This window comes from Carassius gibelio, chromosome A11 (genome assembly GCF_023724105.1).
Source record: "Carassius gibelio isolate Cgi1373 ecotype wild population from Czech Republic chromosome A11, carGib1.2-hapl.c, whole genome shotgun sequence".
NCBI lineage: Eukaryota > Metazoa > Chordata > Actinopteri > Cypriniformes > Cyprinidae > Carassius > Carassius gibelio.
Genome location: NC_068381.1, coordinates 8,666,417 through 8,678,879, shown reverse-complemented (window position 1 = coordinate 8,678,879; position 12,463 = coordinate 8,666,417). Strand labels below are relative to the sequence as shown.

Genomic DNA, 12,463 nt, shown 5'->3' with positions numbered 1-12,463 from the left:
TATTTAATGCATTTATGTCCAGATGTTACATAGAATTATTTTCACAATCATATGAACAACCGAAACCAATGCAAAAATATAGGGGCTTTTCCCACCAGCCACAAAATCTGACAGGAGCATTTCTTACTAAAAACTCTCAAGACTTCTATAGTATTATAACATTATAATATTGCACATTGGATGAGTTTATGATATAAATGCTGTACTATTATGTACAAATTATTAAAAAAATAAGACAAAAACTAAAATCAATCATTTTAAAATGCTACAAGAGGCACAACATCAGGAAAAAGTACGCTATTAAAAATCATTTCGATATTTGTTAAGGATTATATTTAATAGTATTAATAAATTCTATATTAAAATATAGTCTATTGTCTAAAACCTTAACCTTTTAACCTAACTTAAATAACTGTATAGTGTACATATATAGTGAGTTTAAAGGATGCGATCTCAGCTTTGTGCTTGACAATACAGAAAGTAAGAAAAAGATTTTCTACCATTTGTGAAATTGGTAATCTTTTGTGAAATTAATTTTATATTGCCAGTACTCCAATGCCAATACTATTCAATAAACCAGAGGCAGAGAGGCAATTTCTATTAGCTTTACTTAAAATGAATAGGCATTTCTTCAGGGAGTTAGAGTTTACAATGAGGTTAAAAGTTAAAACATTTAAACTGTTTTATGCATTGATGAGTCCAAAATAAAACATGGCTACACTCTGATTTATCACTGATGTGACAACCACAAAAGAAGCCAACAAGTCACAACATTGTAAATGCTGAGATGAGATAACCAAGCTATATATCTGGTTTATTGAAAAGTATTGGTATAGGAGTACTGGAAATATATGTGGCTCTGGATAAAATTAATTTCACAAAAGATTACCAATTTGACAAATGGTATAACATCTTTTTTGTCTGTGTGTTGTGTCTCTGTGTACTCGAAGCTTGTCACTACAAATTCCTTGTATGCGCAAGCATACTTGGCAATAAAGCTCTTTTTCTGATTCTGATTCTATAAGAGTGTGAAATTGTATTTTATCATCGGTTATTTTACTGCATGCAGCAAACATTTTCTGGCCTTTCTCTTAGGATGAACTCTGATTAAATATTAAATATATTATTATTATTATTTATATCTTAATCATAGTCAGTGATTTGGATCAATAGACCTTGAGTGATGATGAGTTAGTGGAGTATAAAATTCAAACTCACTCAGTTCTATTTTTGCTAAGTGGAACCGGTTGACCCAGGAGATCTTGCTGACTGGACTTGGAGTGTTGAAGACAACAGTGAAGCTCACAGGACAGCTAGACCTACAGCACATGAGAAAAACATTGGACAGGTGGCGAGATACAATGAACAAACCAACATTGGAGCACTGCCACTGCCCTTTGAGTTAGATAATCTTGTAAAATTTCCAGAAAAACACAATCACAACATGGTGGTGCCTTAATTATCAGCATTAATAATACAGTGAAATAGTTTTGCTGCAGTGCACCAATGAGCCCTAGGGAGAGCAGCTGCCACTCTCCCCAATACAGCATGATCTCAAGCCGAGTCTGAATCTGTGTGCTGAGTATTATTTTTCATGAAGTCTGTGCTTATAGGAGGAAAAATCAGACAGCAGAGATGAAGATGGTATGGAGATACATAACATTTGCCTTCCTTAATTAAATCAAAGAGACAGTGTGAAGGTAAAGGAGACCATAAGCGGCGTGGATGTGGTGGCATGTGGGGTTATGTGGAGAAGGAGGGAGAGGGTCAGGCCACAAGATGAGGTAAGCATGCTGAGCTGATCTGCATTCTAAGCCAAGATGTTTAGCCAGGTTAATGGACCAGAATTTTTCAGCAATGCCTTCTACAAGGAGGGAATGATTGAGCATGACTGAGCACTGTGTGCTTCTGGATGGGATGAGGTTTTTAATAGGAGTTATTAAACGAGATCGGCCACAAGAAACCCACCTGGATTTGACTTTAAAGAATGGCAGTTTTAAAATTGAAAATGTGATTCAAATTCAGGATTTGATCATTAAACTCTATTATCTAAACCTAGGATGTATCCCTAGTAGTCTGTTCTTACGAAGGACAGTTGTGCTCATAAGGTCATACCCTTTGACATACCCTTTGCAGAATCAGTCAAACGATTATGATTGGTTTAAAATACATAATAATCATAAATAAAAAAAATAAATAAAACACTGCAATGGAAAAGTTCTATGGATGTCCAGTAAAAGATTCTTCATAGAATAATCTCAGATGCCAACAAAAGCATCTAGGTGAGATAAAATGCTCTTTGAATATAATTTATTCACATAAATTACATTTTGTAATACACTTATGCAAACTAACTTTTTAAGGGAAGTACTAAATTATAAACCAGATAAAATTTTTATGATTGCCCTTATAAAATACTAAAAAATGTAGAGTGCAGTTTTTGTAAGCAATACGCAAACTACAAGCTGAACAGCAGCTCTGCACTCTCCGTAATACAGCTTTCCAGCTTTCTTGTTCAGAGTCCGGAACCTTTTCTACACTAAAAAATAAAAATAAAAATGATTTGACTTCATTTCTAACACTATGCCTGCTAAAGAGAGTCTTTCAGTAAAGGCTCAGGGACACGGAATGCAATTCACATTCAAACATCATTAGAAGGTAAATGACTGGAGAATACGATGACGCCAGCCTTGGCTACTGTCATGCCAGCAGCCTCTGCCTTCTCCACATTCATTTCTAGCCCAGGAGACATAGAACAAGTCAGAGAGAGACCAAGAGAAAGGAAAAAGGAAGGAAGAAAAGCACGAAGAGCAAATACACAGATACAGAAGTATGAAGTAAAACCTTCGAAGATGCTCCAAGATAAAGAAAGCGAATTCCAAATGAAATTCAGGTGATGCTTCGCTCCTTCCCAGAACGGCAAACGCAAACAACAACTCACAGATTTCACTTCACAGGGGAAAATAAGCAAAAAGAGGTGGGATGGGGAGGGCTGGTTGTTCAGAGCGAAGTAAGTGGGCTCCATGCTAAATTTGATTCTTGGGATAAAGCTGGGAAACCACGTCAGTCTAAACACAATAAACAGAACGGCCCTGGGTTCCTACCGCAGGCTGATTGAAAATCTGGGTGGATGTGAGAGGGTGTGCGAGTTTGTGTGTCTCTGTGCGGCCTGAATGAAGAAACAGCAGAAGAGGCAGACTCCCAGGCAGAAAGGGCAGAACGGAGAGCAGAGAACAGACTGATTTATGGCTGCAGGTCAGCGCTGTGGCATGTGTGTGACACTAATGCAGAATGACAGGACAGATGGTGGAATGGAAGCAAGACACTCAGCTCTTCTCTGTGCTGACTGGAGGAGACTGTAAATCACACAGGAAGTGGCTTTGGAGTAACCACTCTATGCCTATAAGCTCTACAAACCCTACGTCTATTAGTCCAAGATCAATTGACCTGTCAAATTCACACTTAACCCTGGGTTAACATATTTTTAAAACCAAGTTAAGGCCTCTTTTAAACTCTAGGTCTCACAATGGGTTAGCAATGTTTTTTGTTGTTTCGCCACAGACAACCAATCATAAACTGCCTTAATATTAATATGCTTTCACACGGTTTAATTTCAGTGCGTAAGCGAGACAGTAAAAGCGAATGAATTAAATTGAGTGATCATTATAAAAAAATGTTTGAGAGATATTTCTAGTGTTTCAAAAAACAGAATCTGTGTGGCCAATCTGTATTTGTCCAATCAAATGAGGCTAACTTCATAAATATGCAAATCCTGAAGCTCAAACAGTCAGTAGCGCCACCATGGTCATGGAAATAATTTTGTATGAAGTGATAAAATGTGATGCAATGCAAGTCACTTTTAAGAAAAGCATCATGTAAAATGCCTACATTTTTTAAATGTTAATGTAAATAAGAACATTAAGCCATGGTTTAAAAAATGAAACCATGGAAAACCTGGAAACCCAGAATGATTTACTAATCCAGGACGGGGTATGGATGTTCTTATATTAACAATTTCAGGTGTGAAAAGCACTAGGCACAACAGAAAAGGTGTCTAAAAAGTTGATTTAAAAACAGTGCATGAACAGATCTCAGTAGACCTAGAAGAAAAACAACATACTAGTATGAAAGACTTGAAGACTTGCCATTGTTTCAGCCATCTGTCAGTATATTATATTCATATTTTGTTCTCAATCAACCCGCTGTGTTTTTGTCAATGTGTAACAGACAGAATACATAGGTGCATACGCAGACTTGCAGCAAGTTCAATGGGTGATGTTAATTATTCTGTTTCCTGAATGTGCATCAGCCTCAGTGGCGCCAGCGCTTTGAAATTCCATGTGTCATCGTCCCCTTTAGCTGCTTGCTGAGAGGAGTTATCTGATGAAGGCTCATAGACTTACAGCGGGTGAAAAACAAAGAACAATGGATGCATGCTGTCTCTCTCCCCAGGTCTGTATGTGTGTGTGTTTTTAAAGAGAAGGGTAGCTAAAGAGAGAGAGGATTTGTGTATGTGCACCAAAGAGAAAAAGTTTTTAAATTAGTTTTTATTTTATTTTTATTTATTTTTTTGTATTCAAAGCTTTATTTCCTTTTCTTCTGTGCCTCGCTCCAATAATGTTATTATTTTCTCCTTAACAGAATTTTTTGGCCTGGTTGCCACCTTTTATTTATAGACCAGTGGTAAGAGGAAAGGAAATAATGGGGAAAGAGGGCAAAACCAAATCAGGAAATGTTGTGAGCCGGACTCAATTAGCATTAGCCAAATGAGCACTATAGTTTTGACAGCGCTACTAGGTTCTATTCTATTTTCTTCTATTCTATTTTCTATTTCTATTTTAAATTATATCTTGTTTATTCTTATGTTTTTTCAATGCTTCTAGTCTCAGAGAGCTACCACACAAATTTTGTTTTATTATTATAATGACAATAAAGTTTCTTATCTTATTCCATTCTGATTCATTAACCAGTTCAATTAAGGATATTTTAGAACTTTTGAAGAGTACGTTTGCAAAAAAGAAATTAAATTCTTAGTATTTAGTGCCCTCAGAAGTTTGTTGCCAACTTTGTTTTTGATTCACCAACTAATAAGAACACAAGACAACACTGTATAATTCTATTTACTAAACTTTTTTACAAATGATTTAGGAATCAGGTAATGTCGTTGCATTTTATGTTTTTGATTCACTAAAAATAATTGGCTCATAAAACCATTTAGAATTCAAATTTAGACTACACTAAAAGTAGTAAGCTAAAGTAATCCTGAAGTAAAATGTTTTAAAATGAGATTTAAAAAATACTTAAATTTGCCTCCCTGATGTCAGAATTCCACAATTTGTAGACATAAGATGAGAAAGCTCTGTCACCTCTGGAACGAAGCTGTGTTTTAGGAATGACTAAGACCACTGTGAGAAGAACTCAAATTACAAATACAAACATGTAAATAAGGTGTTAAAAGCTCGGCCAAGTAATGAGGAGCCAGACCAAGCAGTACCTTTTAAGTAAACATAAGGATTTTAAAATTAACAGTATTTTACCGGGAGCTAATGCAACGATGCCAAAAAAGGGGTTACATGGTCAGCAACCCTAGCCCCTGACTAGCTCCAGTGAGAAAGACATTACAGTAGTCTAAAAGTGAGAAGACAAAATAATTAATCTTACTTAAAGCAATGGAAAAAGACAACATAAGTCACATACGTGCAATATTTCTGAGATGTAAGAATGAGGTCTTAACAGTGCTCTGCACAAAAGCCTCAAACAACAGGCTGGCATGAAAAATGACTCAAATATATTTTTTAGCTCCAGCCCAACACCATCAGACAAAGCTAAACATGCATTGTGCAGTTGATGGGGAGAGCAGAGAAGCATGACTTCAGTTTAAGAACAATTCAAGCACAGAAAATTGTTAGACATCCATATCTTAATCTCCGAAAATATAATCTGAAGTCAATAAAAGTACGGCTACAAAAAGTATTAAGTTTGGGAATCTGACCACAAAAGAGCTGGCTCATATGGAATCAGTTGTTTGGAAAAATCAAATTCAGACTATATTTTAAATTCTTGAAGCACCACTTATGGTGGCTAAATATAAAATATTATTGGTTTTGTTGTATTTTTAATTCAGTAAAAGAGCTGGTTCATGAGAATCGTTTTTTTGGGGAATCAGTCCACATTTCACACTGGAGATTCATTTAAACATTAATGGAATGGTTAATAAATTTTGCTATTCTGAAAAAAAAAAATTACTGGTTATGAATACGAACAGGTTTCCTGTACTACTGAACGATCTCAGTTTCCTGTAGTAATGAAATCAATGCATTATGAAATCACAGCAAGCCGATGAAGGTAATGGAAAATTCAGGTAGTATGCCTGTTCTGGAAGCTGGGCAGAGGTTCTGGTGAACATTTGACTGAGCAGATTGCTCTTTTGGGTTTTGCAGAACGTGAGCCAACCAAGCAGGCCTGAAGAGCAGGGATCTGCAAGACATTGGGAGGACTACAGGGTACTGAGCCGCTCTGGGCCGGTTGGGCTGTCACATCAGGCTGAGAAAGCACACAGAGATTAAACGTTCTGCTGAGTCTCTTCCATGTGCAAAGGCAGAAAATCAGTCCCATGTACCTTTTATCCGCTTGCAAGGCACTATTTATCTTTGTATCCTGGTAGTGAGGATCAAATAAAATATATTCTTGTGTTGAACCTTCACGTGAACATGCGAGTTGGCTTTAACCCTCATGTCATTAGGCTCTAAAAGAAAACAGCACCATTTATTAAAAGGATAATCATTTATTCTCCCTCATATCATTCCAAACCTGTATAACTTTCTTTCTTCTGTGGAAAAAATGTCTTTAAGTCCATACAACGAAGATCAAGGGGTCCATGCAGTGTTGTTTTGGAATGTGACCGTAGCAAAACAAGAATCTCTTACAGGATGACCAGAGGGTGAGTAAATGATGGCAGATTTCTTGATGAAATTTTTATTTTAATAATAAATAAAGGTATTATAAGTATTATTTTTACATGTAAATCATTGGAGTCTCTTTGGAGTCCTCAAATATAATCTTAACAGAACATGCAAGTTAAAGAAACGTCAGCTGCTCTATGCTTTACATTTTATCTTCTTTCTCTCTGCTTCTCTCCTCTCATGTTCTCCCCATCTACTCAGATCTTTTCTTAGTTGAATCCTCCACTAATCTGTCTTCATTTCTCTTCCTTCCATGGCCGATTCTATGAGTGAAGTTTCCGCTCTCGCGCAGCATCATCAAGATAAGCACATTCAGGTGCAGTGCACTGTGAAAAATGTGCAGCCTCCGCCTCAACACATTTACATTCACTGACTCTTAATGTGACATAATAAGAGTACATTAAAGTCCCTGTCTACGCATCAAAGAGAAATAACACTACTGGCTCCAAATTGGACACAGCAGCTCCCAGACTAAGTTAAATTAATTGAATAAGCTCTGTGACTAGCCATAATGTAGCACTTCCCAGACTGAAAGGGGCTATGTAACTTTACCTCCAGCATTCCTTGATCTCCCGAATCTGAAAACTATCACTTAATGACTTCCCATCACGCTATTAGACTTGTAATTTGCTGCTTGGCTTCGTTAAACGTGACAAGGGGCAGGTTTTTAACGCATGACACAAATAAAGCCAGGTAATGTGCTTTCATTAGGGGAAATTAACATGGCGCCGAGATCCTTCATCGTCTTAACTTTGTTGCAGATGAACATTAACATGTTTGTAATTCGCAATTATGTTTCAGTGCCACTTGGGATCACCTGCTCCAGAGAATGTACAAGACTGCCAGCCTGAAATCAAGCAGTGATGTAATCGAGATGAAATTGTTTTTTTATTTTTTAGATATCAAATCCATTTAGCATCATGTCTTACTACAAACTTTCTTGAGGCAAATGCAATCTATCAGGAGAACAAGGAAATTAGGAAAATGTGTTTTTTGAATTAGATATGGCTACAACAAATGCCTGAACACATCAAAATGTGAACTCACCTTGTCGAGGATGCTGAAGAAAAATGACCAACTTTGTCACAATGCAAAGAAGACTTTGTTTAGGGTTGGGGTTAGGGTTAGGGTTAGGGTTACTCACTTGTCTGGTCTGCCAGGGGCTTGTAATCGTAAACGGCACTTGTTGGCACTCTAAATTTGGTCCTCCTTGATGCAGATTAGCCTTTGCAGAGCCAAATACCAGTCCTGTGCTACAGTGGTGTTCAGATTCTATAAACACAGCAAAGAAAGACAATTGTAATCCTAGTAAACACAATATATAAAATATTTGCTGTCACCTTTGGTAAGTTGTATTTTATTATTATTCATTTAGCATTGTTTAGCACAGCTGACCATATCAGAACAGACCTGTAACCAGGTGAAAACCATTGCATCATATCACATTAACTGCATCTTTCATGTTTTGTTGTTATGTTAACTATGAAATAATAAAGGTTTCCCTGTCATAAACAAAATTATTCTCACCTCCCATAAGCCAAATCCAATTGAAATACATCTCCAAAATCAATGAGGTCTGCAGAGGTTCACTCATTCTCTATTTGCTGCACATTTATATTCTGGTTAGTTTGTGGGTAGGAATTAGTCATTTGGAGAGAGGCCAAAGGCATGGTTGTGGTCAGGAAACCATGCAAAACAAAGCTCTGTTACTGTTTACCCACAACGCTGAGAGGTGAAAAAAAAAAGCAATCTAGCTGTTTTTGTACTGGCTTACTGGCTGTCAAATCATCAGGGGAGCTGTCCTGATTTGAGAGAAGCATTGTGCTATGTAGACACAACGTTCAGAGCTATCTCCGATCTGAACATTAACTCTGGATCAGATTGTGAAGGTTTTCCCATGTTGTCATCCAACTATCAAGAGCATGCCATGATAATCAATTGATGATCCATGTCTTTGGTTGCGAACTCTGCTACAAAACACTGTTACCCCACGTGGTTGTAGCATGTGTGACTGACACAGCTTTTGTATTGCTGTTTCATAACATCTACCTTGATCTTTCCCTGGACTTTGTTCTTTATTATTATTATTATTATTGGACACTTAGGCTTTTTCATGATGAAAAATCAGTTTATTTATTAAAAAACACAGCTGACCTTATATAAGTTGATGTGCAAGTGACTATACATACAGTATTAACTTACAATGGTGTTCAAAAGCTTGGGGTCAGTAAGATGGGTCAGTTTTTTTTTTTTTTTTTTTTTTTTAAATTGGTACTTATTTTCAGCAAGAACATTAAATTGATGACATTAAAGAGATTTATGGTTCTAAAAATATTAATATTTAAAATAAATGCTATTCTTTTTAATTTTAGATTTAATCAATGGGTCCTGAAAAAACAACAACAACAAAAAAAGGAAAAGAAAGAGAAAATAAAATTAATTAGCACAAATGTTTCTGAAGCACCAAATTAGCATACTAAAATGATTTCTGAACTACTGATTAATGGACTGATGGATTGATTGTCCTTTATAATCCACCAATGTGGAAATTTTCCTCTGGCTTCTCATATAAACACTACAATTACACACCTGTGCAATTCCATAACTTGTGCGCAAACACAATTAATAATCATATTCATACAACAATATGCTTTAGCTTTGCACAAGATAGCAAAATTCAGCTTTGCCATCACAGAAATGAATTACACTATATATTAAAATAGAAAAACTGAAATTTAATTCTAACATTTCACAATATTTATTAATTATAATAAATGCAACTACATTAAAAGTTTGGGGTCGCTGGAATTTTTAGAAGTTATTATACATGTATATTGCAAATACATGCAAATATAGGCCGTTTATACATTATATACATTTAATTTAATGTATTTATTAATTGATTCATTACAAACTTTAGCTCATGGGCCATTTTTACAATTACTTTTAACTTGCTTTCTTAACTAAATCACCCAATGTTGATTTTTTATATTTTTTATGTGTAACATCATCTCCCTTCAGGTTCCAACTGAAGGGTCTAAATACAGACTTCCCAACCTGCAAAATGTCATTTCAGGGAGGTATCCCCCCCCCCCCCCCCACAAGGAAGGAAATACATCTTGGGAGACTTGGGATGTCTGTAAATACATCATGGGCCAATGTAAATGGGGCAATGAAGTCCCCACGAGCAGAGTGACCTGCTCTACCACAGAGACCTCATGCTGCAACTCCTGCAGTTCCTGATACAGACGGGGCAGACCCAGAATGATACTTCCTGTCAATCAAAAATAACCAGCTTTACCTATCCAGTACTTAAACTGCACGCCATGCTTTATCAGAGCATGAACCCCGGAGTGTGAAAAGCAACTGCACTCCAGGGTTCTTAATAGCTGAGATGCTATTTCTGTGGATATGGGTTTCCCGTAAGGTGCTGAATCATTTGAATACGTAATCGAGTCGGGATGGATCGGTTACACTGGGAGCTACGCTCAAATATAAAAACACTTTAGCATTTCCCCTACAATGCACTTTCCTCTATTTCAGATAATAGATCTGCAACCTGCACAGCGTTAAGTTAAAGGCCTAATGACATAAAATACGGATTTCAGAATGATACCTGACCTGAGGAAGACAGACTGATTGTGTTCCAAGCTTTCACTCGAAAACTTGGCCAAATGCAAATCGAAATAAAATCAAAGGCCTTAACTTTTTAAAGACTTTGGGTCTATGACCAAACTTTAATTTGTCAATACTCTTCAGTAGCACCACTAACAAAGAGAATCGATACTCAGGATAGATCGATCTCCCATTGTTTGTGTAGCCACACAGGCTAATGCTATAGGGAAAAGGAGCAGAGTGCCAAATAAAGCCATTAAGAAATATGAAGCCCTTTAAGGGTGACGAAATGAACACAGGTGTCTCATTAGACGTGAAATGTACCATCGATAAGAATCCCCATTCATTTTTGCGATCTCTGGTCTCTGCCTGCAGAATCAATAGCCGGGGTGAATCTGCTCTACACTTCCGACCAATAGCCCAGGAATAAGGAGTGTAATTAAATCCCAAAGCTGGATGTGAAGACCACAGGACTGTCTGGCCTTTCAGCACCTCCGCATAATCAGGTGACCTGTGCGCAGAATTGGGGCGATGTGGGCAATTGTTGGCCCCCAGCTCAACCTAATTCTCGAAGTACTGCTACAAGGTCTGTCAGAGATCTTTCTCGGTCTCTGACACCGCCATTTCTCTCGTACCGCTCTCTCTCCTGTCTTTGTGTCTTTCACTGTCTGTCTAGGTTTGCATCCACTTCTCTCTACACCTCTACATCTTTCTCTCGCTGTTTTGTCTGTCTCTCTCTAACCTTTAGAAATTTAATAGGGTCTTCAGTTCACACAGTCACTGAGACATCTGTCACTGGCACAGCTTGATCAATAGCAGGCACATTTGAATAAAAAAAAAGGCACAGTGAACCCCTACAGTGCAAGCTGGAAGAGTCGACGTGCTCTTTTGGTTGCTGTGGCAAGGCCTTAGGCAGGCCTACAGGTTTTTGGGCTCATGGCCCACCTTGGCCTCAGGTGAATGTGCTGACTTGTAATCCAGACTAATCCAGTTGGTGTAACGGGATCTGGTTTTTCCACACTATGGCATGCTATTCTGCCAGTTCCACCAGTCTATCTCTCTCAAACACATTGTCATATGTAAGCTGACACACATGCTGGGCAGCCACCAGCAGAGGCCTATGCAGGCACAATACAGAAGTCCAAAACCTAAAGACAACAAAGGTGTTGCCAGAATGGCACCTAAAATCTGGGTTTCTCATTCAAATCTGCACTCTTTAACTGACAACCACAACAGAGTGCTTTTACACATACAATTTTAGCAGGGATCTGTCTGGCACATTTAAACAAATATAAAAATGATGTGCATGGTCGCAGAGGAAACATTTCTCTGATCATTTCCAGGAACCAAAGTGTGATGCCAAATTAAAACTGCAACATAATTATCTAAATATACACATATATATATATATATATATATATATATATATATATATATATATATATATATTATTTATATATTATGTACATTATAATATACACAACTCACATAAAAAATGGAATAAGTAAAAACATATATATTAATAAGAAAGGTATTTATAATAGTATGTTAAAAGTATATTTAATTATAATAATATAAATAAAAAATAACAATAGGACTTACTGTAGTCCATTATATTTACTTTGTCTAAATGCATATATTATGTTGATTATAATATACACAATTCACATAAAAAAATAGAATAAGTTAAACATAACATTAACTTAATATTATGTTAAAATTATAATTTAATAATAATAATAATAGCTGTAGTCCATTATATTTACTTTGTCTAATTGGCAGAAGTCTATAGAATAGATATTATTTAATATGCATTTCAAATTAAAAACAGAATAAGTAAAAACCATTAATACAGTATATGGACTTGTTATATATTATAATAATTA

General features: G+C 36.5%; 1 pseudogene; it reads right to left on the bottom strand.

Moving 5' to 3' along the window:
- Positions 1 to 12,463, bottom strand: part of LOC128022820 (rho guanine nucleotide exchange factor 10-like protein) — an 83,607-nt pseudogene that overhangs the window by 49,073 nt on the left and 22,071 nt on the right.